This window comes from Muntiacus reevesi, chromosome 3 (assembly GCF_963930625.1).
Source record: "Muntiacus reevesi chromosome 3, mMunRee1.1, whole genome shotgun sequence".
NCBI classification, from domain to species: Eukaryota; Metazoa; Chordata; class Mammalia; order Artiodactyla; family Cervidae; genus Muntiacus; species Muntiacus reevesi.
The window spans coordinates 126,688,103-126,711,923 of NC_089251.1; positions in this window are offsets into that span (position 1 = coordinate 126,688,103).

Sequence of the window (23,821 nt, forward strand, 5' to 3'; positions counted from 1 at the left end):
TTTTCCCTTTCTTTAAAATTGTTTTATTTACTTATTTATTTTTTGGCTGTGCTGCAAGGCTGGTGGGATCTTAGTTCCTGACCAGAAACTGAACTGAGGCCCCAGCAGTGAAAGAAGAGCGTCCTAACCACTGGACTGTCAGGGAACTATCTATTTATGTAATCCTTGTGTCAAGGATTCCCACAGCATGAAGGTCCCGGGTCATCTATTGCTAGGGACACTTCTACTTCTTGCCTATAATTCTACTTTTTCAGAAACATGGAAGACGGGTTCCATTTGGCTGTCTGATATCTTTGTAACTGCAGACGCTGTCTGAAGGAACAACTTGATCCAGCCCTTTCATGTTACAGGTGAGAAAACCAAAACCTGGAAATGCTAAGGTCTGTCCAAGGTTACTGGCAGAGCTGAGACAAGCACCAAGTTCTCCCGGCTGTCTGAAGTGGGGTGATTCAAATGCCTCGCAGGTATTTCCTGTCCTCAGCAATGTAACGGATATGCTAGCCATTCTTTCCATATAGACTCTCCATCCCATCCCTTTCCAGGTAACAAAACTACCCCAATCCATTTGTCCTTCCTCTCTCCCTCCAACAGGTGGTGACAGAGGCACTAATTAGGAACTACTGAACCCACCCGTGATTGTTAGTGACAGTTCCTGATCCCCAACCTCTTTCTAGAAGACATTGTGATAGAGATTCCTGATCACCATCCTCTTTCTAGAAGATGCTGTGATAGAGGTTCCCAAAATTAGTTAGCACAAGGATCTTGGTGGCTCAGTGGTAAAGAATCTGCCTGCCAATGCAGGAGACCTGGGTTTGATCCCTGGAGAAAGAAATGGCAATCCACTCCAGCAATCATGCCTGGGAAATTTCATGGACAGAGGAGCCTGGCAGGCTACAGTTCATGGGGTCACAAAAGAGTTGGACATGACTAGTGACTAAACAACAAGGGGTCCAGGTGAGGACAGGCTGCCTTCACTGCATGTAAGAATTAGGAAGTATGCATGCAAGGCTCAAGATGCTTGCTTCTAATTTTGACTCTACCACTTGGGCAAGCTACTTAGCCCCGTGTCTCAGTTTACTCATCTATAAAATGGGGATGATAGAGGTATCTTCTTAATAGGATTGTTATGAGAGTTCAGTGAGTTAATAACATATAAAATATTTTAAAAAGTAACTACTACATAGTAAGTGCTTGGTTAAGAGTGTCTAATATTATTAATATGAGCTTTCTTGTATAAACAAGGTCATATTTATTTTTGGTCGAGATAGTAATTAGATTGAGGAATGAGAGGGTTATTTCTGTACATGATTTTCTCTATTATAACCAAAATGGCCATCTTTTAGTTCACAGAGCAAGCTTTTTCTGACCTGCCCCAGGGCCTTTGGATATATCATTCTTTCACTTTTATCATCTTGTTAAAGTCTATTTGTCCCTCAGATTTTAGAACCAGCATCACTTCTTCAGGGGGACCTTCCACAACCCCCTAATACTTTAATATAGATTCTCATAGATCTTTTCCAATAGAACCATATTCATTGTACTTAAAGCTGATATATTTTTATATATGTGTGTGAATATTTGATCAAAGTCTATCTTTCTTGCTAGACTGTACCCTGAATTAATTAGCATAGAGATTTTATCTGTTTTTGTTGACCATTGGCTTCCTAGTGCCTGTACATTATGGTACACATTTAGTGTTCAACAGCTCTTTGTAAAATAAATGAACAGATGAAATTGGGTCTAATAGAGTTTTTATCCTGAGATCAAATTGATGACAACTTGGGTACAATACTGAGTTCTCAGGAAGGGCAGTTCAAATAGGTAGATGGAATGAGATATACACCATCATAATTTTTTGTACAATCTTCCACAGGAAATAAGGCACTGAAAGCAAGGAGATTTTCAAACCCACAAAGCTAGAATACCCCTTTTGTAAAAAAGAAAAATTAACCTAATAATTTTATAATATTTAATAACATGAAATATAAGATGCATGATTTTAAGAGCATGGGTCAGTAAGTTTTCATAAATATATACTCCACATGATGAGCACCACAATTGACTGAACTACTTCAGTCCATTGTCTTAATGAAGTTGATGTCATTTCTCATTGATCTTTCTGCTTCCACTCATGTTCCACTTTGATTCAGGCTCCTCTAGCAACCAGACTGATTCAGTTATAAAATAAACTGAATTATTTGACTCTACTGATTAAAAGCACCCAGTAGCTCCCAATTAGAATAAAATAAACCCATATGCCTTATCATGGCCCCAAAGTCCTGTGCAACCTGGCTCCTGCCCTGCTCCCAGTCCGTCTTCCACCATTCTTCCTCTTGCATTCTTGCAACACCGATCTTCCTTCAGTTGAATTTGCCAAGTTCCTTCTTACTCTAGACTCTTAGATTCAACCACCTTTTCTACTTCTTATTTTTTCAGGTTTGTGATAAGCAGATGACAGCCTCTCAAAAAATGTCCATGTCCACCTTGAAACTGCAACTTTCTCGCCTTCCATGGCAAGAGACTTTGCAGATGTAATTAAGTTACAGATCTTGAAAGCAGAGGCGGTATGATTGCTGGCTTTAAAGACAAAGGGGCCACAGGCGAAGGAATGTGGGCATAACCTCTAGAAACTGGTAAAGGCAGGGAATGAATTCCCCCCTAGCGCTTTCTGAAGAAACACAACCTTGCCATCAACTTGATTTTAGCTACATGAAACTCATTTCAGACTCTGACATTTGAACTGTAAGATAATAAATTTGTGTCGCTTTAAGCCACTGTTTGTGGTTGTTTCTTATAGCAGCAGTAGGAAACTAATACTTGGTCTCTGCTTAAAACATCATCTTTACATGGATACCTTCTCCCAACAACCCCATTTAAACTATAACCCTTACCTCTTCCCTCACTCCCACTCTCATTCCTATTCCTGTCTACAACCTCTACCTCAGTCCCTTGTTTGATTTTTTTGTAGTAAAACTCACCACTGGTAATCATTTTTGTCATTCTCCTTAGAATATGTATTCTCTGCGGGGCAAGGATAATATTTCATTCATCATTATATCCTCAGGAACTAGTAAAGCACCTGTAACTCTGTAATCATGTACTTAAAAAATACTTATAAATGATTCTGTCCCCATGGACTGTAGCCTGCCAGGCTCCTCTGTCCATGGAATTCTCCAGGCCAGAATACTGTAGTGAGTTGCTGTTCCCTTTTCCAGGGGATCTTCCTAACCTAGGGATTGAACCCAGGTCTCCTGCGTTGCAGGCAGATTCATTACCATTTGAGCTACTAGGGAAGCCCAACAAATGATCCAGGTCTGTGCTATTCAGTGCGGTAGCCACTAGTCTTTGTGGCTATAGATCATCAACAATATGGCTAGTCCAAACAAAGATGAACTGTAAGTGGGAAACACCAAATTTTAAGTATTAGTATGAAAAAGGAATAGATAATATCTCCTTAATATTTTTATCTTAATTGCATGTTTAAATGATGAGATTCTGGACATATTAGGTTCCATAAGTATATTATTAATTTAATTTAATATAATCTGATGTGATTAATAAATTTAAGTAATTCAATTTAATATTAAATTATTTCAATTAGTTTCATCTATTTTTCCTGTTATTAATATAAATACTGGCACTGTTAAAATTGTATATGAGCCTTGCATTATTTTTCTGTTGTTCAGTTGCCAAGTTGTGTTAAACTCTTTGTAACCCCATGGACTGCAGCATGCCAGGCTTCTCTGTCCCTCACCATCTCCTGGGGTTTGCCCAAGTGTATGTCCATTACATCAGTGATGCCATCCAAAAGATGCCATCCTTACAGGTGAACAAACTGAGTTTCAAAGAGGTTACAAAGTTCACCCATTTGTCTATTCAGTTTGTAAATGGCAGAGTCAGGATTAGGAGACTGGTTCCCTGCTGTTCCCATCCCACTTTCCTGCCTCTCCAGCGGGTTTAGAGTCTGTTTCAACTTGAGGCTGCAATTTCTTTTTAGTGCCTCCTTTGTCCCAAAGACCACGCTAGACTTAAAAGAATATACAAAGAGGAATTATTTTTCTGTTAGACGGCACTTATTTAGATTTTGGATTTCTTAAAAGTAAATCCCATGTTTTATTCCTTTTTTCTGTCACCCAAAATGATTTGCACATAGTAGCTTCTTCATGATATCTGCTGCACAAATACTTGTCAAATAAGTTATTTTATTAAGAATATTTAGTATTGTATGAATACGCAAATTTGAGCTAAAAGAGCAAATTTGCATTCAGCAATTTTTAGCAGCTATTTGTGGTTACAAAGTAGTATTTTTCGTTTGGTAGATTTTCTAGCACTATTAATATATGCTAAAAATTATCAGTTGGAATAGAGATCGAGGGAAAGATGTTATGTTAAACAGTCTTATGCTGTTTGGTCCAATGGAATTCTTCCTTCGGGGACACAGCTTTTTGCTGCAAGCACCTACTTACTAGTGAAACTTTTAAGGCTGTGTGGAAAGAAATCCATTAGGCAGTGCTTCTCTGTTACTGTCTGCAAAGTACTCTGAATGTCCAAAAGAGGGAAAGCAGACTCATGAGTTGGGAAATGGAGTATTTAAGACCTAGCCTAGGGTCCTGCCCAAGCGCATCTTGCTTGGATTTCCTTTAACATCCACTATTTTGTCTTAAAAATTCATGAGAATATTGCATTCTATTCCATAATTTGTTTTAGCATAGAAGTATTGCTCTGCAGTTCACATCCTCAAGTAAAACAGATACTCTGTGCTTTCATCTGGGGCCGCTTGTGCAGCTGATGTACTGATCCACCCAGGGGCGCTGGTACTGCAGAGACAAGTGTGGAATTAGGACTGATGTTCCAAGTCTTGATGTTTTAGGGAATCCTTATATGGCTGTAATGACAATTGGTTGAACCGTGAGCTGGGTAGCAGCTGTGGGGAAAAGATGAAGTGGTTCCCCTAGTTGATGTGGAGGTGGAGGGTGAAGAGAAACAAGGATAAAAATCTGTCAACACAAATACAGAGATCAGCTCGAAGCCTGTGTTTATTGACAAGATAAATTGATGGATCAATCTTGTGTCTAACCATCCTTCATTTTCTTCTGGCTTCAGGCTGCCTTTTGTGTGTGTGTGTGTGTGTGTGTGTGTGTGTGTGTGTGTGTGTGCGTGCGTGCTCCTCACACACCCTTTAAAGCAACACTTGGAATCTTTTTGTCTATATTAAAGTTGGGGTAAGAGGATTATTTTTCTAGACCATTCTCTCTCTTGCCTAAATCTGTTAAGAGATACCCTGACCCATCCTCCTTCTTTAGGTCACTGGCAATTTACATACACTGTGTTATTTAATGCCCATTTCAGCCTTGTAAGGTAGAGGTTGGTCATTACCATTTCACAGATGAGCAAATTGAGTTTCAAAGAGGTTACAAAGTTCACCCATAATCTATTCAGTTTGCAAATAGCAGAGTCAGGATTAAGAGACTGGCTCCCTGCTGTTCCCATCCCACTTTCCTGCCTTTCCAGTGGGGTTTAGAGTCTGTTTCAACTTGATGCTACAATTTCTTTTTAGTGCCTCCTTTGTCCCAGAGACCATACTAGACTTAAAAGAATATACAAAAATGAATAAAGATACGTTCCCTGCTGACTCCCAGGCCAGCAACATTTCCCTCCCTGACACTCAAAACAGCATGTAAGAAGGATAGTAACTATTAAATTACTTTCTGGGGGCAATTCATCCTGAGTAGCCCAGAGTTAAACATTTCTTATTTAACATTAGCAGATGGTGAATGAGGCAACAATGTCTGCACTAGAAACAAAACAAAAGTAATAAAAAGAATTGGCACTTGAATAGAAAAGATGAACCACCATCTCTGCAGGTCCTTTGTCTCAATCATTCAGCAGAAGGAAAAAACTCACTTCATAAATCAGTCGGAGCTGGTCTCATTCTGCCATTCACAAACATGGAATTACTTGCTTCGGCTGATAAATGGAAGTCTTTGCCAGAGCACTGTCACTGGGGCTGATATAACTTACGGTGCAATTATTACTTATGTCCTAGAGAGGACTTATTTATTTTAGCTTATATCATCTTTTCATTCTTGAGATGTGTTCTTTATGTATTTGCTTTTGAAAACTGGAGTAGATGCCAGTATAGAAAGAAGCTTTTCTATTACTGTAACTGAAATATAATTTTGAAAGTGAGTGATAGGAAATAATGTGTTGATTTTCTGCATTTTATCACAAGGAGCCAAAGGAAAACAGCAACTGCATTTTTATAAAATTAAGGCTAACCTGAAATTATGGGTGGACTCCAAGCAGTGCTAAATCCAGAGTGTGGAGTATACAAACCCTAAATTTGTTGGTCCACAGTGGATTGGTTCATTACATTTTAGTAGTTAGAGTCCAAAGAGGACAGGCACTATTTATGTTCTTGTAAAAATATACAGATACACACACATATATATACACTTGTATAGCACATATGTACATGTGCTTTATGTGTGTGTGTGTGTGTGTGTCTGCTCAGTCGTGTCTGATTCTTTGTGACCCCACGGACTGTAGCCCACCTAGCTCCTTTGTCCATGGGTCCATGGAATTTTCCAGGCGAGAATACTGGAGCTGGTTGCCATTTCCTACTCCAGGGGATCTTCCTGAGCCAGAGATTGAATCTGCGTCTCCTGTGTCTCCTGTGTTGGATTCTTTATACCTGTGCCGACTGGGAAATCCGTACATGTGCCCACATACACACAAAAGCTTGTTTGAAAGAACAGATTCTATCTTAATCCTCTAAAAAAGGTAAAAAACTGATTCTCCAGTTTTTGCTCTGTGTATCCTACAACTTCAATGAAAACCTTTGGGGAAAAAAAGCTGAATTGCAGAAATAGTATGTAACCTGGTAATTGGGCACCACTCCAAGGCATTTTTTAAAGGTTCCCAAGAGTTTTGGTGAAAATGGAAAATTAATCTCTAAACCATTCGATTTTATTTTCCATTAATTTTTATATTTTTAACATGTGTGCTCTGAATCTTCTTCCTCCTAGATTATGACATGTCTAATTTTTAAAATGAAATCAGAACTGTAAGTTTCCCCGGGTCACCATTCTACTTTTTTTGATATGCAGCCTGGGATGGTCCAGTGGACATCTGACTCTCAAAGTCAGCAGTAAATTATATAAATGAGCACCCAATATCTGCACCCATCTGGCTTGTAGCCAAGATGGTAGATTTGTGATCTTTTGAAACTAGAATTTTCTGATGCTTTTTCACAGAGTATATCCTACACATTCCCATGTTTCTTTTCTAATTGATAAATAAATACAATTTTTCAGTAAAGTGCAGACTTTATCACCTTCTTCCCATTTTAAAATTGTGTTATGGTTTGGAAAATCCTATTTGTAGCAATTTCTCCCCATTTCCTTACATTTATAGCTGCCATCCTTTCACCTACTACCAGCCAAGATATAATTTCTTGATTTTGTTGTTCAGTTGTCTTTTTTTCTTTTTCTTTTTTTTTACTACTTACCTCTTAAAGAAAGCTTCTATCTGATAATTTCGATAGATTTTAGGTAGTAACTCAAAAAATAGAAGGAGGAAGTAACTTTTTATTTGTAACCTGCACTAAACTATGTCACATGCACACTGTGGATTCATAGAAATAGACTTGCCCTTTGGCCTTCTTTTGCCTTATTTTTTTCATCCTTCTTAATGTCACCAAATGAAATATTATGCAAGCAACAGCTGAAAAAGAGAAGGATAGACGCAGACCAAGACAATTGTTTGCTTTCTTGTTACGGCATACCCTGTGACATGTTTGAATTGCTTGTGTTGATTTCAATTTTGAAATCCAGCTAATTTAATAAAATCTCTTTTATCTCGTTTTCCAAACTCTCTCACCCCATTGCTGTTCTGAAGACTCTCCTCTCCAATCTTACACTGTATTTCTCTCTCCATCTAGTTCAGTGAAGCTCTTTCCCCTGCATTCCTCCTTTCTTTCCTTTCACCTCCCGGATTCTATATCTTGTTCTAATTATTTAACCTGCTATGCATTATAAAAGTCTAGAATAGGCTAGTTAAAAAGAAAATTTCAGGGTGAAATGGGGAGATAAAACTGAATGGCAAAGATAAAATGCCTTTAGTGTGTAGGGTAGAAGGAGCATGGGGCAAGGCTGGGAGCATCTGCATATTAATTTTTCACCTATTACATCAAAATTGAGATTTTTAATTTTCTTTTGTTCCTGTAGACTGCTCCTCCAATTCCAAACTTTTTATTATTTAACATTCTAGAATACAAAGCTGTAACCTCCAACCTCCTAAAAAGGAATTGATTTACAGCATTTGAACAGAAATACTGCATACTTATATGTAGCATATATTTGTATAAATCCTTTGTATTATTATGGGTCACGTAAAAAGGCAAATTCACAACAGGAAGTGGATATACCCATTCTGTGGACATAGCTTGAAAGGTAAGCTTTTTAGAAAGCAAAAATTTTCTTTCCAATCTATGTAGCATCTTCTGGTATATGATAGATATTGTATAATGTAAGTTATGATGAACCCACACTTCTTAATAACCCTGTTCAGGCCAAAATGAAGTATTTTTTCTTAAGTGAAAGTTGCTCAGTCGTGTCTGACTCTTTGCGACCCCATGGAGTGTCCATGGAATTCTCTAGGCCAGAATATTGGAGTGGGTAGCCTTCCCCTTCTCCAGGGGATCTTCTCAACCCAGGGATTGAACCCAGGTCTCCTGCATTGCAGGTGGATTCTTTACCAGCTGAGCCACAAGGGAAGCCATAGGTTAAAAATCTTCTGAAAAATGAAGTCAATGTCTCTCTCTTAGGATGTAAACATTTTTGAATCTATGCTTGGAGAAAATATAGTTACACACAAAGAAATGAAGCCTAATCCATTTTTTAAAACTATGGAAAATTTACAAATTTTGTTAATTCTGAAACTCTGTCAATTGAAAACTGTACCATTATATCACACACACACATACAACTAAGATAGACATTTATCAGTTTTGATTTTATTTTATACATTTTGAGAGGTTTCTTTGAAACTTAGAGATATATTTAAAAAAATCATACTTCAGTCTGTATACATGGGATTGACATATATATACACTATAGCTCAGTTGGTAAAGAATCCGGCTGCAATGCAGGAGACCCCAGTTCAATTCCTGAGTTGGGAAGATCCGCTGGGGAAGGGATAAGCTACCTACTCCAGTATTCTTGGGCTTCCCTTGTGGCTCAGCTGGTAAAGAATCTGCCTACTCCAGTATTCTGGCCTGGAGAATTCCATGGACTATAGTATAGTCCATGGGTTTGCAAAGAGTCTGACACGACTGAGCAACTTTCAGGTCACTTCACAATGAGAACTTTATAGCATAGGGAACTCTACTCAGGGCTCTGTGGTGACCTAATGCAAAGTTCATCCAACGAAGTTTGGATATATGTATATTCAGAGTTGAAACAGTTTTGTTATACAGCAAAAACGAATACAACACTGTAAAGCAACTATACCCCAATAATTTTTTTTTTTTTTTTTTAAGAAAAGGGAAGCAAAGTAAAATAGGTTGAGACAATCCTAAAATATGTTCACAACCAGACTCTGGCTCTTTAGAGTCACTGTTGCCTCAGAACTGCGGGGGTCATGATTTTTTCAGTCACTGTCACTCACTGGACCATCCAGGGTGTTGATCACACAGCATTTCTTATCAAAGTGCTCCCATATTGTCTCTGGGATTTTCTTTGAAACAGCCAATTCTAATATGCAAGTTTTGATGCCTGTGTTTTCTTGCTTGTACCAGAAGGTGTCAACAGAATATTTCCAGATAATAACTAGGACTCATATTCTTTCCTCAAATGAACCTTAAGTGGTTTGTTGACTGACACATTGAAGGGTTATGATTGTCCAGTTGCATCACAAGGGATAATAGCTGAGTTCAAACATGCTCAGGTAATGATGCCTACTTTGCAGTTCAAACACCTAGCTGATGGCAATTGTGAGTGGCACTCTGATTTTATAGATGTAAAATATGAAAAACTTCATCTCAGAATTGATGAGAAATGATAGACGTTTTCTTAGATGCCAGACATCATGTTAGGTTGATTATTCCACAAGAAGGAATTGATGAACTAATCACTCATTTACCATTATGTATCATTAAATATAGCCTTATTTTAAAGTTCATTGAACATGATATTTTCAGTCACCTTACTTTTTTGTTGATTCCAGATCTTAGGGGAATTATGGGATATTGGAATCTTCTGTGCTAAAATTTCAGGCCTGTACCTTAATTAAGAGGAGGTATAAGCACCGATTTATAGACAATCCACAGGTCCATCCCCTAGAAGCTGATTCTTAACCTTGGGTTACAGGCAACTTATAGCAGGGTGAAAGGCATGGATTTTGAAGACTAACCATCTTGGGTTCAAATCTTGACTATGTAAGCAATAACTGGAAAACCCTGAGAGAGTCTTAATTTCTCTACCTTTTCTTCATAAAGAGATATATTAATATTTATTTGCAGGATTATTTTAAACATTAGAATTATTAAAGCCTGGTGGGTATTTAACAAAGGATTGCGTGCATGTGCGCTCAGTCAGTCAGTCATGTCCGATTCTTTTGCAACCCTTGGACTGTAACCTACCAGGCTCCTCTGTCCATGGGATTTCTCAGGCAAGAATACTGGAGTGGGTTGCCATTTCCTTCTCCAGGGAGTCTCCCCCCCGCCCCCGCCACCCCCCAGAGATTGAACCTGTGTCTCTTGCATTGGCAGGCAGATTCTTTACCACTGAGCCACTTGGGAAGCCCTGTGTCCGACTCTTTGTGACCCCATGGACTGCAGCCTACCAGGCTCTTCCTCCATGGGATTTTCCAGGCAAGAATACTGGAATGGGTTGCCATTTCCTTCTCCAGGAGATCTTCCCAACCCAGGGATTGAACCCAGGTCTCCGGCATTGTAGGTTTTACTGCTTTACTGTCTGAGCCACCAGGAAGTCTAATAAAGGGTTAGCTGTTGTCATATGAGGTCTATCCTTATCTGGGTATCAGGATGATGCTTTCAACTGTCATTTTGGTGTATTTAGTTCAGTCTCTTTGTTAACTTTTACTTCAAGTGATGTTTGACTTGTGGTTTCATGAAGACTAAAACTTATTTAAACAGACTGGGGTAAACCATGTAAAGTTTTGAAAATGACTTACACCCAAACATACACATATGCAGGAACTTCAAATGGTGCCATGGATCAATTATGACATAGTTTTGGCACACGGACTTCCAGTTTCTTTTCATCAGACTAGGGTGGTTGAACCCTTAGCCAAAATGATAATGGCTGTATTTCATATCTGTCCATGAACCCCCTTCCCTCGGTATCTGACTCAGTAGCATCTTCTGCTTCACTCTAGTGACTCTGCACGGATACCTGTCAATCTCTTTGATGGAGGGGCCATCATTTTCTTCTATCATTGGTTATGTACTAGTGGCTGAAGGTTTTCATTTTCTGATGTTCCAAGCATGGTTTTTGAACTTTCCATGACTTATCACCCTTGTTTCTATTGTGCTAATGCTTCTAGCTCAATCCATTGTTGCATAGATTCTTTTATGCTTACATGGTCTATCAACTTCTCCTTAAAATGAATGCTGCAACCTGCCTTCGGCCTCTCAGTGATAGTGGTTCTTTATAAGACTATCTCTTTTTGTGATTTTTGCACAGATATTTTTTTCTTCTATGTTTGCTTCCCTCTTCCCACTCTTAGAAGTTCCCATTGGCAGCTGCAGAGAGGGTCAAAATCAGCTTGTCTCTTTGGGTTTTCTTTTCAAGTTCACTTGCACTTGAATTACATTTATAGAGAGGCTCTCTTTGAATAATGTCACATTGCTGAAATAGTTGTCTCCACACATCCCAGGGGAAAGAATAGTGCCCATCAACTATTAATTCAATTACCTCTAATCATGAAACAAGGTTTCATAGTGAAAGGAGAATGGGGATTGGATTTATACAATCTGGATTTGAGTTTTTACTTTGCCACTTGCTAAGGGTGTACCCTTGGATGTTTCACATATTCAGACATATCTCTGAATCTCAGTCTTCTCATTTATAAAATGGAGATCATCTTATTTTGCCAGGATAATGTGAATACTAAATAAGATGATATCCGTAAAGTGCTTGACACTATACAGTCCTCAATAAAAATTGTTATTATGAAGTTTGCCAGCATCTTGTTTGATGAACAACCTGGCACTGAGACTTCCCCTTTGGAAGTTATTTCACAGCTCTAGGAGTGATGAGCTTTCTGGATTTTTCCTTGACTGGTGGTCTACAGATTACTTTTAATACTATGAGTGATGCAACCATAGTACATATATTTTTTAAAAAAAAGTAAAATCCTACTAAATCTCAATAATTCCCTCCTCTGTGTTTGTAATTAAAAAAAAAATTTAGTCAGGGGGTACTTCTGAAATATTGGTCAGAATCTTTTATTTAAGTTCCATGAAGACTAGCCTTTTAAACACGGGCTAGACCACAAGTGTCAGATTCCTTTGCATCACTAAAGCTAGCTCTTCTGATTAAAAGAGACTTAATTTTCATTGCCTCTGTTTAAAGCACAGCATGCTGCCAACACGGGATTCCTTTACAACCCACTTGAACTTGAGGTCTCCACCCTGAAGAGAGTGTTCACTCATGGAGCTGTGAAGAAAGATGAACAGAAATAGGTGAATATTTACATTTTCTCTTACTTTCTCCTTATAAAGATGGAAGAAATATGTCAGCAAAAAAAAAAAAAAAAAGATCTTCCTTTGAAGGATAAAACATTGCATTAGATACATGAAAATGTAGGTACTTTATTTAGGAACTCACATTATATTTCAGTGCCTGCCAAACATTACTCAAGCAGTTGTTTATTCTGTCAAGAATTCATAACATTGACCCTCCTCGTCACAACACATACAGATCAAGCAAAAACAGAGTTTATGGTACCAGGAGATTCACTTTTTAGAACTAATTTTGCTGATACATAATTGCTGGTATAAATGTTGGTGCTTTCTTAACTAAAGTTGTGATAACGAGTGTTGCTATAATGAAAACAAATGAGATTAATGATCTTTTCCAGGTTTTTATCTGGCAGTCACTGCGAGATTGAAATTCCTTTTTCTTTGCCTCAAACAGGGTTAATTTCTTCCCCCAGTCTAAATAAAGTAATACAGAATTTACCTGCTTGGTATTTTAGAATAACTCAAATGGTCTCATAAGCACCATGGTATATTTTCATGTTTAGAAGAACTATCCAAATGTAAAGTAATTTTAACAAAAAGGTTTTGAAAATTCAATGGAATTAAAAGCATAAATTTTGTAAAAGGAGCATTATTTAATGTAAATAATAAATTGTTTAAAAAAAACCCTTATTCCTTTCTCTAAATATACTATACATTACAGCCAGAATAATTCAGAGTTTTAATGTCAAAGCATTGTTATTTTAGAAATGTATCTTGACTGACAAGTTTTTTTCTTTTTGTAGTAACATAGAAGATGTAGATCATAAAATGACAGTGTGCAGCTCATGTCATAGTTTAATTAAATAATAGCACTTTGTATATTATACTGTTGCTTGTTTTCAGTAATTCATGTATTGCTGCAGCTAATTCCAGAGTTAGGTATTGGCTTCCAACTAAGCAGTACAATCTGTCTACCTAAAAGATTTATTTAACTAGCATTTTAATCAAATAATAAAGATATCATAATGAAGGGATTTTTCTCCTGTGCTAAGAAATGATACAGTCCCTTGGTTTCTTTCAAAAACATATCATGAGATTACACATATTTTCATTACTGTATTCAAGAATATTGTTGAGTAAATATTTGCACTAATATGTTGCTGTTTTAGGATTTCCTGGAGTGTACACAGTCTCACAAGGTAAATAATTAAATGATCTGCCTTCTTGGGTAGCACAAAGCCGTTCTTGATATAGGTTTGATTATTTCACTTGTCTCTTTGATAATCCATAACTGTCTTCTGTAATTATTTTCATTATCCAACCAAGCAAAGATAAAAGATGGAACACGCTTCTTTTCCTTACTCCCAAGGAAACTCCATTATCCTTGAAAGGTCACATGACAGCAGAAAGCCCAATCTTGGTGAAAGAAGCAATCCACAAGGACAAGCTGAGTGTGAGTTGAAAAATGAAGTTGTTACCAGACAGCAAACTGTGGTCCACACTTCTTATGAATATTTGAATGAGTAACTAAAAACAGCTCAGTAAACTCTAAGCAACTGTGACAGCTGAAACTGCCTTGAAACCAGGAGTCCTCCAGGACCGTGATGAAAAGATCACCAGTTACCTTATGCCTCATCCTGCCAGGGGTCTGCAGAGGGACAGTATCAGATCTATTTTACTCAAATAGAAGTTATAAAAAATATCTGATTTATCTCTGCACTTTCAGAACCTAAACAGTTTAAAAATCTCTTGAGTTATTTTGAATTCATTAAAATGCAATAATTTTTTTAAAAAATGCAATGATTTCTAACAATTTTTTCAAGGCAAGAGAATGGCCATGTTTTTGCAGACCCTGAAATATTGATGTTGCTGTTGTTTTGACTCGTAGAAAATTGGCCCTACTCAATCTTTCATGAATATTTTTTAGCTTCTTCCATGTGGGAAGAAAGACAATGAGGACAGTCCCTAAAGCCAGAGTTCTTGGAATAATTCTTTCAGAAGCTCTGATAAAAAGAATAACCTGGTACCGGGCCTGACTTATCTATGCCCACTTAGATTATTGTTTTGCTTTCAAAAAAGTGGGATAAAGAGCTGCTTTTGTTGAAGTAGAAGATTCAGAACCGATTTGTCACACAGAAGACTTCTAGAAAATATTTTTAGAGGATACATTTCTAAAGAAAACTAAAAATTTATTCATTTTTACTTGACCTCCTTGAGTAGGTAGAACAAAGAGGACTACTTCAATAATCATATTGAATTTACTGAGAAATATAGTAGTCTGTAATTTTTAAGCTGGTGTCTTTAGCTGGAAGACAAGAGTCAGTTATTTAGTTCCTCTAAGTGTGTATAGTTAATTCTACTGAATCCTACTAAATTCACTTAGTTTTGTGCATTTTGATAAATAGTGTGTATAAAACAGAACTCTCTTACAGTCCATAACTTCCTAGTAAAGAAAGAAACTATGTACTATGTGGATCTAATGTTGAAATTGCTGCCTTTCCAATCTAATAACTGTGTGTGCACCGGGTCACTTCAGTTGTGTGCAACTCTTTGTGATCCTATGGACTGTAGTCTGCCAGCCTCCCACGTCCATTGTATTTTCCAGGCAAGAGTACTGGAGTGGGTCGCCATTTCCTTCTCCAGAGGATCTTCTCGACCCAGGGATGGAACCCAGGTCTGCATTGCAGGAGGATTCTTTACCGACTGAGACACCAGGGAAATCCTAACCAGTATTTGTACTCTGTGCATGCTGTGCTAAGTCGCTTCCCTCACGTCTGACTCTGTGAGACCCTCTGGACTGTAGCCCACCAGGCTCCTCTGTCCGTGGGATTCTCCAGGCAAGAAGACTGGAGTGGGTTGCTATGCCCTCCTCCAGGGGATCGTCCTCGCCCAGGGATCGAACCTGCGTCTCTTATGTCTCCTGCATTGTCAGTCATGTTCCTTATTATTAGCGTCACCTGGGAAGCCCTTGATCTGAGGGAGAATCTCAATGAGGTTGCCATTCATTGAGTGGTTTATTTATAAAACCTCCATGAAACATGAAGTTTCAGTCAGAAAGCCTCTTCAGAAAGTTTCAGAAGATAGTGGGCAATGCCTTAATTCCTGAGAAGTCTGAGAGTCTTTCCAACAACAGTGGGGACCACAGTGACTGCTCAAGAGGAGACTGCTGGGACCTCTCTCCTCATTGTTGGAGCTGAGAGCTCTGTTTCCTTCTCAAGTTTTAACTTATAACTTCAACTCCTTGGAATATCTGTCTGAACAATGGTCGCCAAACCATGGCTGGTTGCTACCTCCTTTCTCTTTAGTTGTGTATGAATTTAACTTTGGTTTTAGGTATTGCCAGATTTTCAGTTTTGCAGTAAAAATACCAAGAGACATACAAAGTGCCATTCTGGTTTATGCTCATACAGTGAAGAGGAGAGCCTTTGAAAAGAAAGGAAGTGGGCAGAAGAAATAGTGGCAACACCCACACTAGAAACCCAGTCCCTTGAGGTGAATAGAATCAGAGTTACTATGAAGCAACAGGAGGAGATAGAGACCCATTTTGATATCAGAGTTGTCAGACCTAAAGCCGTTTGCAAAATCTCCCTAAACCCAATGGAATGGCAGGAAGGATGCTGAATCAGAGGTCAGAGGTACTGCTAGCTATGTGGCCTTCAGAAGGTCACTCGTGGGCTCTGGGCTCTCAGCGGTGCAGTGTAGTGAGACTGGGTTGACAATTGCAAAGGCAGTTCTGGGAACAGATGAGCATCGCTTTTCGAGTCAGAAGATCTGGGTTCGCTTTCCCAGTTGATCACTTACCAGGTGTGTGAGCTTCCTAAACGATGTGAACTTCCATTGAGGAGAAGTTCCTTTGCGCTTCCTGCACCCCTCTGGCTGGGTAAGAACAAAAGAGGTGATGGACACGGAGAATCTACAATGCAGGTGCTCTGATAAACGTTAGTTCCCTCCCTTTCTTTAAAGTCTTTCTTCCACAGTTTTAAATTCTGCCAAGTAGTCATCAACTCAGATCAAGTTTCTCCTGCAGTATATTTGAATAGAAGTGGGATTAGGTTTGTAATTGCTGCTATCTCTGGGGTGTATGTTACACATGGGGCATGTGAAAGATTTAAAATTTAGTGTTAGAGATGCATGGGAAATATGAAGAGGAGTAGATGGTGAAGAAAAACAGGGTCAGTTTGTATCTCCAGATATGATATCTTTAATACTTCCAACTCTTTTGTTTTATGGTTTGTTATGTAAGCCTTTCATATCAAGTGTAATATTTTAATTTCAAAGGTCATATCTGGATCAATTTAAAAATGAAAGTCATCTCCAAAGAGTTATATAATTAGGCAATGAATATTCATTGACATGTACTCATTTTTCATGCATTATTGTTGGTTTTCAAGTAAATGAAACAAACAAACAAAATCCTATAATTAAGTGGTCTTAAAAGTGACCTTGGAAGACAAGAAACTAGACAAGAGACAAGATTGCACTCCACCAGGAGTGCAGTCAGCACCTAGCAGAAGTAGATGCTTCGAAATTTTACTTGAATGTATGGAAAAAAATTGCCCCCTGAAAAGCCATCTCTATTTTAAGTCCTGTTAAAATGATTCTCAAGTATAAGACTCAGAAATCCTACTTTTAGATACTTGACCTGAAGAAATACCATCATATTTAAAGTAGTGAGGTTTGTATGTTTATAGCAGCTTTTTCTCTAAGAATGAGTAATTGGAAATGACCCACTTTTCTCTCCATAGGAAAATAAATAGCAGTATATACATATTATGAAATATAGTATTACCATTAAAAACAAAGCACATCTATCTCTGCTGCTATGGAAAGTTGTCTATGACTTATTGTTAGATGAAAAAAGCTAATTATTGAGCAATATGCTTAGTGTGTAACCATTTTGAGAAAAAAAGTGTATTTTTTCATGCATATATATATATATATATATATATATATATGTATGTATGGTACAAATATGTGCATTAACCTAACAGAAATCTATTTGAAGTGATAGATGTGTAGCTATTTACAGAGACCTAGGGCTTTCCTGGTAGCTCAGTTGGTAAAGAATCTGCCTGCAATGAAGAAGACCCTGGTTCGATTCCTGGGTTGGGAAGATCCACTAGAGAGGGGATAAGCTTCCCACTCAAGTATTCTTGGGCTCCCCTTGTGTCTCAGCTGGTAAAGAATCCGCCTGCAATATGGGAGACCTGGGTTCGATCCCTGGGTTGGGAAGATCCCCTGGAAAAGGGAATGGGTACCCGCTCCAGTATTCTGGCCTGGAGAATTTTGAAACAGTCCGTGAGGTCACAAAAAGTCAGACACAACTGAGCGACTTTCACTTTCACTCCTGGAGTTAGATATTTTAATTGTAATTCTGTCGTGGTGTAACCTGTTATTTCAAATTTAATATGTTTGCAATTAAAAAAAAAAGCTGCAATGTGAGTCTAAGGTTTGAAATGACTTGGAAAATTGACATTCTTTCTGATTCTTTATTTTTCCCCTAGCAATTTGACACTGAAATGCTCTAAAAGGGCTTCCCAGGTGGTGCTAGTGGTAAAGAGCATACCTGCCAGGGCAGGAGACATAAGAGACATGGGTTTGGTCCCTGGGTGGGAAAGATCCCCTGGAGGCGGGCACGGCAACCTATTCCAGTACTCTTGCCTGGAGAATCCCATGGACAGAGAAGTCTGGGGGCTGCAGTTCATAGAGTAACAAAGAGTTGGACACGACGGAAACGACTTACACACGTGCACATGTTTTAAAAACCTAAGGTCCATACGTATAAAGAACTTGTTCTTTGTGTTGTCTCTTATGTTTTTCTGCCCTGAGTCTGATTTTGACTCATCCACTAGCTATCTGTGTAACTCAGAAGATTTGTTTCACCCCCAGCATCCTCATCTATAAAATAAAAGGGATAGAAAGAAACCAAAAAGTTGGGCAGAGAGATTTCCTTCCAGCTCTGAGATATTCGGCTTCTGCTGAAACTAAATACATTTCATGGTCCTAGGCAGAGTAATACATTTTCCCCCCACATACTTCGCCTTTTACAGTAAACCCACAACTTTATTGAGGAAATGACTAGCAATTCATAAAATTTTATTTGGTCCTAATTTTTTGTTCTGAACATCCTGAATGTCATACTATGGGCCCGAGAGATCTTCAGAGCTTCACAGATCTTTTCATAAGGAAGGTTCTGAGGTCTGACCTTTCATTTAGGAAATGGTGGCCAAGTGCATCCCCAAATTCACAGTGGCAAGTACCGAGTATCCACTCTGCTCTTCCGTGGGAGGCTTGCATTTGAACCTTGCTGTCCCTGCCCAACCCCACAGTGAGGGCCGGGATGTGGTTGGCAAAATTTGTGGGATATTGTGTCATAAACCCTGTTCATTTTATAGTTCAACTGGTCCATAGAATATATTAGTAGCAAGCTGGCCTTTCAAGAGAATGCATTCCAAGTAAAGGCCACCATGATTTGTTTGACACCACTGAAGTGTTTTGTTTTTTTTTTTTTGCTTTTTCTGACCAGAGCGAGATCATGAATTATTCTTCTTCTCTGAAGAACCAAGTAAATGCTACATGACTCTTAGGATTATTCACTGTGTGCAGGAGTGTGAGAGGCACAGAAGGCATTGTGCCTGACCTTGAAAGCATAAATTTGTATCGAAGGAGACAGAATGAAAACAAAATAAATCTACAAAAGTAGAACACAATATGCCATTAAAAAAAAAAAAAACACCCAGCAAAGCTAAGTGTTCTAAATGGAGAGATATGGAACTATGTAGCAAGGAAGAATTGAAATGACTTCTTGAGGGCTTTAGAGAAGCCTTTCCCTGGAAACATAAAAGAGAAAAATCAGAGATTTTTATTATATCACTATTATAAAGGAATTTCTAAGATAATTTTTATAAAAGTATCTTAGACTACATTCAGGGCTTCCCTGATAGCTCAGTTGGTAAAGAATCTGCCTGAAATGCAGGAGATGGTGGTTCAATTCCTGGGTCAGAAGATCTGCTGGAGAAAGAATAGGGTACCCACTCCAGTGTTCTTGGGTTTCCCTTGTGGCTCAGTTGGTAAAGAATATGCTTGCAGTATGGGAGATGTGGGTTCGATCCCTGGGTTGGGACGATCCCCTGGAAAAGGGAAATACCCATTCCAGTGTTCTGGCCTGGAGAATTCCATGGACTCTATAGTCCATGGGACCGCAAAGAGTTGGACACGACTGAACGACTCTCATTTAGACGACACCGGACTGATTTGTACTTAGCAAGCTAAAATAATATTATTACTTGTATATTTCCATATTTTGGGGGGCTCCAGAATCACTGCAGATGGTGATTGCAGCCATGAAATTAAAAGACGCTTACTCCTTGGAAGGAAAGTTATCACCAACCTTGATAACATGTTTAAAAACAGAGACATTATTTTGCCAATAAAGGTCTGTCTAGTAAAAGATATGGTTTTTCCAGGGGTCATGTATGGATGTGAGAGTTGGACTGTGAAGAAAGCTGAGTGCTGAAAATTTGATGCTTTTGAACTGTGGTGTTGCAGAAGACTCTTGAGAGTCCCTTGGACTGCAAGGAGATCCAACCAGTCCCTCCTAAAGGAAATCAGTCCTGGGTATTCATTGGAGGGACTGATGCTGAAGCTGAAACTCCAATACTTTGGCCACCTGATGCGAAGAATTGACTCATTGGAAAAGACCCTGATGCTGGGAGGGATTGGGGGCAGGAGGAGAAGGGGACGACAGAGGATGAGATGGCTGGATGACATCACCGACTCGATGGGCATGAGTTTTAGTAGACTCTGGGAGTTGGTGTTGGACAGGGAGGCCTGGCGTGCTGCGATTCATGGTGTCGCAGAGTCGTACACGACTGAGCAACTGAGCTGAACTGAACTGAGGAGCTTGTGTGCAGGTGCACCAATTGCTTCAGTCCTGTCTGACTGTGTGACTGTAGCCTGCCAGGCTTCTCTGTCCATGGGACTCTCCAGGCCAGAATACTGGAGTGGGTTACCATGTGCATCTCCTGCCTTGGCAGGCAAATTCTTTACCACTAGCACCACCTGGAAAACCCATATAGGGGCACAGATAGCCAGAAATTGAAGTGGTGTTCTTCATGGCATTTGTCTGTCTAGTAGGGTCTACACAAGGCCATCTGTTAGAATAAAGAAAGTAAAGGAAAGTGAAAGTGTTAGTTGCTGAGTCGAGTCCCACTCTTTGCGAACCCATAGACTGTAGCCTGACACGCTCCTCTGTCCATAGAATTCTCCAGGTAAGAATACTGGAGTGAGTTGCCATTTCCTTCTCCAGGGGATCTTCCTGACCCAGGGATTGAACCAGGTTCTCCTGCATGCAGGAATTTCTTTACCATCAGAATAAAGAAAGAAAATGCTAGATATTTAAAAATGTATTTTAGTTTTATCTTTTAATTTTTATACTTTTATATTTGTTTTATAATACTCATGACACTTTATTAAGTATTACAAGTATATAGTTTATAAGTAAATAAACATTCATGATTGGGGCTGCCCACTTAGACATTTGAATTCTTGATATATGTATTTAGAAAATTCTACTTTAACTCTTCTTTTCACAGCTATTTGTAAGGCCTTCTCAGACAACCATTTTGCCTTTTAGCATTTCTTTTCCACGGGGATGGTCTTGATCCCTGTCTCCTGTACAATGTCACGAACCTCTGTCCATAAATTATCAGGTACTCTGTCTATCAGATCTAGTCCCTTAAATCTATCTCTCACTTCCACTGTATAATCATAAGGGATTTGATTTAGGTCATACCTTAATGGTCTAGGGGGTTTCCCTACTTTCTTCAGTTTAAGTCTGAATTTGGCAATAAGGATTTCATGATCTGAGCCACAGTCAGCTCCCAGTCTTGTTTTTCCTGACTGTATAGAGCTTCTCCATCGATGCAAAGAATATAATCAATCTGATTTCAGTGTCAACCATCTGGAGATGTCCATGTATAGAGTCTTCTCCTGTGTTGTTGGAAGAGGGTGTTTGCTATGGCCAGTGCATTCTGTTGGCAAAACTCTATTAGCCTTTCCCCTGCTTCATTCCGTACTCCAAGGCCAAATTTGCCTGTTATTCCGGGTGTTTCTTGACTTCCTACTTTTGCATTCCAGTCCCCATAATGAAAATGACATCTTTTCTGGGTGTTAGTTCTAGAAGGTTTTGTAGGTCTTCATAGAACCGTTCAACTTCAGCTTCTTCAGCATTACTGGTTGGGGCATAGGCTTGGATTATCGTGTTACTGAATGGTTTGCCTTGGAAACGAACAGAGATCATTCTGTCATTTTTGAGATTGCATCCAAGTACCGCGTTTTGGACTCTTTTGTTGACCATGATGGCTACTTCATTTCTTCTAAGGGATTCCTGCCCACAGTAATAGATATAATGGTCATCTGAGTTAAATTCACCCATTCCAGTCCATTTTAGTTCGCTGATTCCTAGAATGCCGACATTCACTCTTGCCATCTTCTGTTTGACCACTACCAATTTGCCTTGATTCATGGACCTAATATTCCAGGTTCCTATGCAATATTGCTCTTTACAGCATTGAACCTTGCTTCTATCACCAGTCACATCCAAAACTGGGTATTGTTTTTGCTTTGGCTCCATCCATTCATTCTTTCTGGAGTTATTTCTCCACTGATCTCCATTAGCATATTGAGCACCTACCGACCTGGGGAGTTCCTCTTTCAGTATCCTATCAATTTGCCTTTTCCTACTGTTCATGGGGACAGCGAAAAGCAAAGGAGAAAAGGAAAGATATTCCCATTTGAACGCAGAGTTCCAAAGGATAGTCAGGAGAGATAAGAAAGCCTTCCTCAGCGATCAATGCAAAGAAATAGAGGAAAACAAGAGAATGGGAAAGACTAGAGATCTCTTCAAGAAAATTAGAGATACCAAAGGAACATTTCATGCAAAGATGGGCTCAATAAAGGACAGAAATGGTATGGACCTAACAGAAGCAGAAGATATTAAGAAAAGGTGGCAAGAATACCCAGAAGAACTATACAAAAAAGATCTTCATGACCCAGATAATAACAATGGTGTGATCACTCACCTAGAGCCAGACATCCTGGAATGTGAAGTCAGCTGGGCCTTAGAAAGCATCACTACAAACAAAACTAGTGGATGTGATGGAATTCCAGTTGAGCTATTTCAAGTCCTGAAAGATGATGCTGTGAAAGTGCTGCACTCAATATGCCAGCAAATTTGGAAATCTCAGCAGTGGCCACAGGACTGGAAAAGGTCCATTTTCATTCCAATCCCTAAGAAAGGCAATGCCAAAAAATGCTCAAACTACCATACAGTAGCACTCATCTCACACACTAGTAAGGTAATGCTCAAAATTCTCCAAGCCAGGCTTTAGCAATACGTGAACCGTGAACTTCCAGATGTTCAAGCTGGTTTTATAAAAGGCAGAGGAACCAGAGATCAAATTGCCAACATCCTCTGGATCATTGAAAAAGCAAGAGAGTTCTAGAAAAACATCTATTTCTGCTTTCGTGACTATGCAAAAGTCTTCGACTGTGTGGATCACAATAAACTGTGGAAAATTCTGAAAGAGATGGGAATATCAGACGACCTGGCCTGCCTCTTGAGAAACCTGTATGCAGGTCAGGAAGCAACAGTTAGAACTGGACGTGGAACAACAGACTGGTTCCAAATAGGGAAAGGAGTACGTCAAGGCTGTATATTGTCACCCTGCTTATTTAACTTATATGCAGAGTACACCATGAGAAATGCTGGGCTGGAAGAAACACAAGCTGAAATCAAGATTGCCTGGAGAAATATCAATAACCTCAGATATGCAGATGACACCACCCTTATGGCAGAAAGTGACGATAAACTAAAAAGCCTCTTGATGAAAGTGAAAGAGGAGAGTGAAAAAATTGGCTTAAAGCTCAACATTCAGAAAACTAAGATCATGGCATCTGGCCCATCACTTCATGGCAGATAGATGGGGAGACAGTGGAAACATTGTCAGACTTTATTTTTTTGGGCTCCAAAATCACTGCAGATGGTAATTGCAGCCATGAAATTAAAAGATGCTTACTCCTTGGAAGGAAAGTTATGACCCACCTAGATAG